The sequence below is a fragment of the Octodon degus genome, unplaced genomic scaffold (assembly GCF_000260255.1).
Source record: "Octodon degus isolate 3935 unplaced genomic scaffold, OctDeg1.0 scaffold00135, whole genome shotgun sequence".
Lineage (NCBI taxonomy): Eukaryota > Metazoa > Chordata > Mammalia > Rodentia > Octodontidae > Octodon > Octodon degus.
The window spans coordinates 6,809,590-6,815,783 of NW_004524711.1; positions in this window are offsets into that span (position 1 = coordinate 6,809,590).

Consider the following 6,194-nt stretch of genomic DNA (forward strand, 5'->3'; position numbering starts at 1 on the left):
GTGTGTGTGTGTGTGTGTGTGTGTGTGTATGCAATGTGTAGGAGTGTAGATAGTTTAAATATATAGCCACTGATCTTTATGCCCAACATATTAAGCCATAGGCTAGGATAAACAAAGAACTCACATTTCTGGCTCACATCTCTGTACTCAGGTGACCACCAATAATCTCCAAGAATAACAAAGGATAGTGCCAGAAATGTAACACAGATCTGTGACTCCAAAGCCATATACTTTTCACCATTGTATTATGGCTATGTCTAGAGTTCACCCCAATGTCTCATGTAGACACAGCTAGGGCTTTTCAGAGGTGGCTGAATCTAGGATGAGTGATGTTGGGATTAAGAGTATGTAAGTAGATCCAGCGCTAGCCCAGGCCCAGTGAGTGTGTGGGAGAGCTTCTGGCTACACTGCCAGCAGGAACTATCTTGTTCAAACCCAGGCGCAGCATGGGTGAGACCCTCTTCCACCCTTTGGGAACCCCTCACCGCTCTGCAGCAGCCCCCTCTGCCCGCCAAGAGAGAACTCCTGCAATGTACTTGGGACCCCCAGATCCAACCCTAGCCCAGGCCTGGTGAGTCTGTGGGATAGCTTCCAACTACACTGCACCAGAGGGAACTATCCAGTCCAAGATCACGTGTCGCGTGAGTGAGACCCTCTTCCACCCTATTAGGAACCCCACCACCACTCTGCAGTCACCCCAACTTTCCACTCAGTGAGTGAGAACTTCTGCCGCATTCTCAGGACCCCCAGATCCAGCCCTAGCCCATGCCCAGTGAGTGTGTAGGAGAACTTCCACTCCCCACTACTCCAGCTTTTCCCCTTCGGACTCAGCTCAGGCCTGGCATACAGGCCTGGGGTGAAACTCTGCAAATGCAGTCCCTGCAGAAAGAGCAGAGGACAGAACCACCTAGCTAGTCCAGGAGCAGAACATCTTGCCAGAGGGGCACAACAGGTTCACCCCCAAGGACAGCAGCAGGAAGGAGCTGAGCCCAGCAGCCAGATTCAAGCCAGGCACAGCTGAAGAAATTCAAACTTTGTAGATCTGCACCTGAATTTCAGTAAGTGCTAAGGTTATAACTGCACCAAAGATCTACAACAAAGGTCAGAAGACAGTGCCATACAAAATGACGAGAAGCAGAAAAATGCAATCTCAGACCCAAGCCTACACATAACAAGTGCAGAGGACACTAACACAGAACAAATTGTGAATCACACAGCTGAAATTAATGAATCAACAGCTTCTGAACTATAGAAACAACTGCAAAAGGTATAGAGGAACTCAGAGAGGAAATGAAAAAAAAAATCCCTGAATTAATAGGATCTGCAGTAAAGAATCAATTGTAGAAACATATGGAGGAAACCCAATGCACACCCAAAACAAGTGCAGAGGACATTAGCTCAATGAAATGTATGTTTTAATAGCGTCGAAAGTAAATAAGCAACAGCAGAAAGTCATAGAGGAACTCAGAGTGAAATTCTTTTCTGAAATAAAAAAGGAATTCTCTAAATTCATAGCATCTGAAATAAAGAATAAAATACAGAGACATCAGGAGAAAAGCCAAGCTGAAACAATCTCTGCAGTAGAAGAATTGATAACTGCTTCAAAAGAAGACATTGATTTAAAAAAATAGAGATTAGAAAAATGACTGATTCCATGAATGAGCAATACAGGAAAGAAATAGAACGCATGAAGCAGAGTCAAAGAGATATAGAGGAAATTGAAATCTCGATCACAAGCTTGCAAAACCGTTTAAGTGAAAGTGACCACAGAGCTTCAGATCATGAAGACGCAGCTAGTGAAAAGGTAAGAAAGGATCTCTTAAAAACAACTAGGGTGCGAGAAAGAATAATCCATCACCTGCAAATGATGCAAAGATGAACAATGTGAGACTAATGGGCATCAGTGAGAAAGAAGGAGTCAATACAAATGACACTAAAAAAAAATATGGGCAGAAGTAATAGCAGAAAACTTCCCAAACATGAGGAAAAAATCTGACATTCAGGTAACCAAAGCACACAGAATGCCAAGTAACCTCAACCCAATGAAAAACACACTGAGACATATAATAGTCAAGATCCCAGAAATTCAGCACAAGAATAATTTACTGAAAGCCGCTAGAGAAAAGAAGCAGATCACATTCAAAGGAAAACATCAGAATTACAACCAACTTCTCTTCACAAACCATGAAGGCAAGAAGAGTATGGAGCAGAGAACTTCAAGTCCTCTATGAAAATGAATTCCAGCCCAGACTACTATAACCTGAAAAAATCTCTTTCAAGTTTGATGGCGAAGTGAAATACTTCCATGACAAAGAACAGCTAAAGAATTTCATGATGACAAAGCAAACCCTACACAGGCTACTGAAAGATGTTCTAGAAAGGGACCAAAATGATTAGAACTTCACGAATGAGATCAGAAGTAACCAACTAAATAGGTCAAGCAATTAAACACAGGAGAAAAAGGAGTAAATGACAACAGGCAAATAACATGCCAATCATAAGTCAACGCATCTCAATTCTAACCATCAATGTAAATAGACTCAATTCACCAATTAAGAGAAATAGACTGGCACAGTGGATTAGGAAACAAAATCCAACATTATGCTGTATACAAGAAACACACCTAACTCATAAAGACATTCTTAGACTGAAAGTCAAAGGATGGAACACAATACTACATGCCCCAGCACCTCAGAAAAAGTCAGGGGTAGCAATCCTATTTTCAGACAGTCTCAACTTCAAACCAACAATGATCAAGTGAAATTAAGAAGGCCACTATATACTGGTAGGGGAAAAATAAAGAGGAAGAAGTAACACTCAAAAATATGTATGCACCAAACACGGGAGCACCCAACTATATAAAGCAAATCTTAATGGACATGAAAAATCTAAAATCCAATACCACAATCTTAACAGGAGACCATAAACCCCTTATCCCAAAAACATAGGTCAACCAGACAAAAACTTAGCAAAGAAATAACAGAACTGAACCAGAGCTTGAAACCAATGAACTTGGTGGACATATACAGAATGCTCCACCCAAACACAGCTGAATACACATTTTTCTCAGCTGCACATGGGTCATTTTCTAAAATAGACCACATACTGATCCATAGGTCATGCTTAAATATATGTAAGAAAACAGAAATTATCCCATGCATATTATCTGACCACAGTGCAATGAAACTGGAAATAAATGACAAAAGAAACCAGAAAAAAAACCCTCAATACATGGAAATAAAACAACACCCTACTAAGCAACCAATGAGTCACAGACAAAATTAAACAAGAAATTCAATAATATCTACAATTCAATGAAAATTTAACCACAACTTATCAGAATTTATGGGATATGATGAAAGCAGTTCTCAGAGGGAAATTCATAGCTGTGAACTCACACATTAGGAAAACAAAATGATAACAAATAAACACTCTAATGCTGCACCTTCAACAACTAGAAAAGGAAGAGCAAACCAAGCACAGAGCCCAAAGATGGGAAAAAACATAAAGATTAGAGCAGAAATTAATTCAATTGAGATGAAGAAAACAGTTCAAAGAATTAACAAAACAAAAAACTGGTTCTTTGAAAGATTAAATAAAATTGATAAGCCCCTATCTAAGGTCATCAAAAAGAGGAAAGAAAAAACTCAAATACAAGCAATAAGGAGTGAAAAGGGTGTAATTACCACAGACCCAGTGGAGATTCAGAAGATTATCAATAGCTACTTTGAGGATCTTTACCCTCACAGAATAGAAGACACAGATGAACAGATTCCAAAAGGTACAAATTACCACAACTGAATCGACAAGATATAATCACTCTCAATAGACCAATAAGAGCCAATGAATTACGAGATATAATAAAAAATCTACAAAGAAAAGTCCAGGTCTGGATGGACTCACAGCTGAATTCTACAAGAAATTTACAGAGATGTAGTCCCTATGCTCCTCAAAATCTTCAATGAAATTGAAAAGAAAGCAATCTTCCCAAAATCATTCCTGGAGGCAAGTATTATACTAATACCAAAACCCAGGGAAGATGCAACTAAGAAGCAGAATTACAGGCCAAGCTCCTTCATGAACATAGAAGCAAAAATTCTCTATAAAATCCTAGCAAATCGAATACAGCAAATCATCAAGAAGATCATACAACATGACCAGGTAGGATTCATTCCAGGGATGCAAGAATGGTTCAATATTCGAAAATCTATAAATGTAATACACTATATCAGTAGAGTGAAAACTGAAAACCACATGATCATCTGCATTGATGCAGAAAAGACTTTTGACAAAGTCCAACATTCGTGTTCAAAGTCCTTCAGAAAATTGGAATAGATAGCCTCTACTTCAATCTGGTAAAAGTCATTTATGAAAATACAATGGCTAGCATAATTCTAAAGTGGGAAAAACTGAAAACTTTTACTCAGATCTGGTACAAGATAAGGATGTCCTGTATCACCACTCCTATTCAGTATGTTCTGGAATCATTGGCTAGATCCATTAGACAAGAGAAAGAAATAAAAGAATTAAGAATAAGTAAAGGAGAAGTTAAATAATCATTACTTGCAGATGATATGACACTTTATTTGTAAGACCCAAAAGACTCCACCAAGACGCTACTAGAATTAATTCATAAATTCAGTAGAATAGCAGGATACAAAGTCAATACCCAAAAGTCAATAGCATTCCTCTACACAGGCAACAAACAAATTGAGAGAAAAATTAGAGAAAATTAGAGAAACAATTCCTTTTAAAATAGCACCAAGGAAAATGAAATACCTTGGAATTAATCTAACTAAAGAAGTCAAAGATCTTTTCAAGAAAAATTACAGTACTCTGAAAAAATATTTCATAGAGGATTTCAGAAAATGGAAAGATATTCTATGCTCCTGGATAGGAAGAACCAACATTGTGAAGATGGACATACTCCCAAAATTACAGTTCAGATTTAAAGCAATCCCTATCAAACTACCACCAACATACCTCACAGACATACAGAAATCATTCCTAAAATTTACTTGGAACCAGAAAAGACCTAGAATAGCAAAGGCAATTCTGGGCAATAAAAACAAGGCATGAAGCATCACAATTCCTGACTTGAAATTATACTACAAGACTACTGTAATAAAGTCAGCATGGTATTGGCAACAAAATAGACCTTAGTATCAGTGGAATAGATTAGAAGATGCTGAAGCCTCTAGAAACACAGTCAGCCACCTTAACTTTGACAAAGGGGCCAAACATACTCACTAGAAGAAAGATAGTCTCTTTAAAAAATGGTGCTGGAAAAACTGGCTCGCCACATGTCAAAAAACAAAACTTGACCCAGGTCTATCACCATGCATTAAGCGAAAGTCAAAATGGATTAAAGATCTAAACATTAAAACAGAAATACTAAATCTCCTGGAAGAGAAAGTATGAGGAACTCTTGAAGACACAGGGGTAGGCAAGGAGTTCATGAACAAAAATCAAATCGCACAGGAGACAAAAGAATAAATAACTAGGACCTCCCCTTATTGAGAAGTTATTGCATGTCAAAAGAAATTACCACCAAAGTGAAAAGATAACCCACAAATTTGGTACATATCTTGACAAATAGCTACTCAGACAAAAGTCTGCTCTCTAGCATTTATAAAAACCTAAAAAACACTAGGACCCCAAAATTGAAAGACCCAATCCAGAAATGGACATCTGAGATGAACACACACTTCTCAGAGGATGAAATTAAAGAAATGAATTCATATATGAAAAAATGCTCCACACCACTAGCCATTCATGAAATGCAAATTAAAACAACATTGAGATATTATCTCACCCCAGAAAGAATAGCTATCATAAAGAAATCATCCACAACAAATGTTGGAGAGGCTGTGGGGAAAAAGGAACCGTTCTCCACTGCTGGTGGGAATGTAGACTGGTGCAATCATTATGGAAATCAGTGTGGAGACTCCTTAGAAAACTAGGACTGGAAGTTACATTTAAACCAGCTACTCTGGGCTGGGGAGGTGGCTCAGTGGAATAAGTGCTTCCCTGGCAAGCACAAGGGCCTGAGTTCAATCCCTCGTTCCTCAAAAAAAAAAAAAAAACACTGATGATTTTATGGGCTGCTTGGCATGATATGCCAGCTGCTGCTGTGCTGTCTCTCAGGCAGATGATTGTTCAAAAAGAAGAGGGTGGTGAATGAAGGCAAGAGA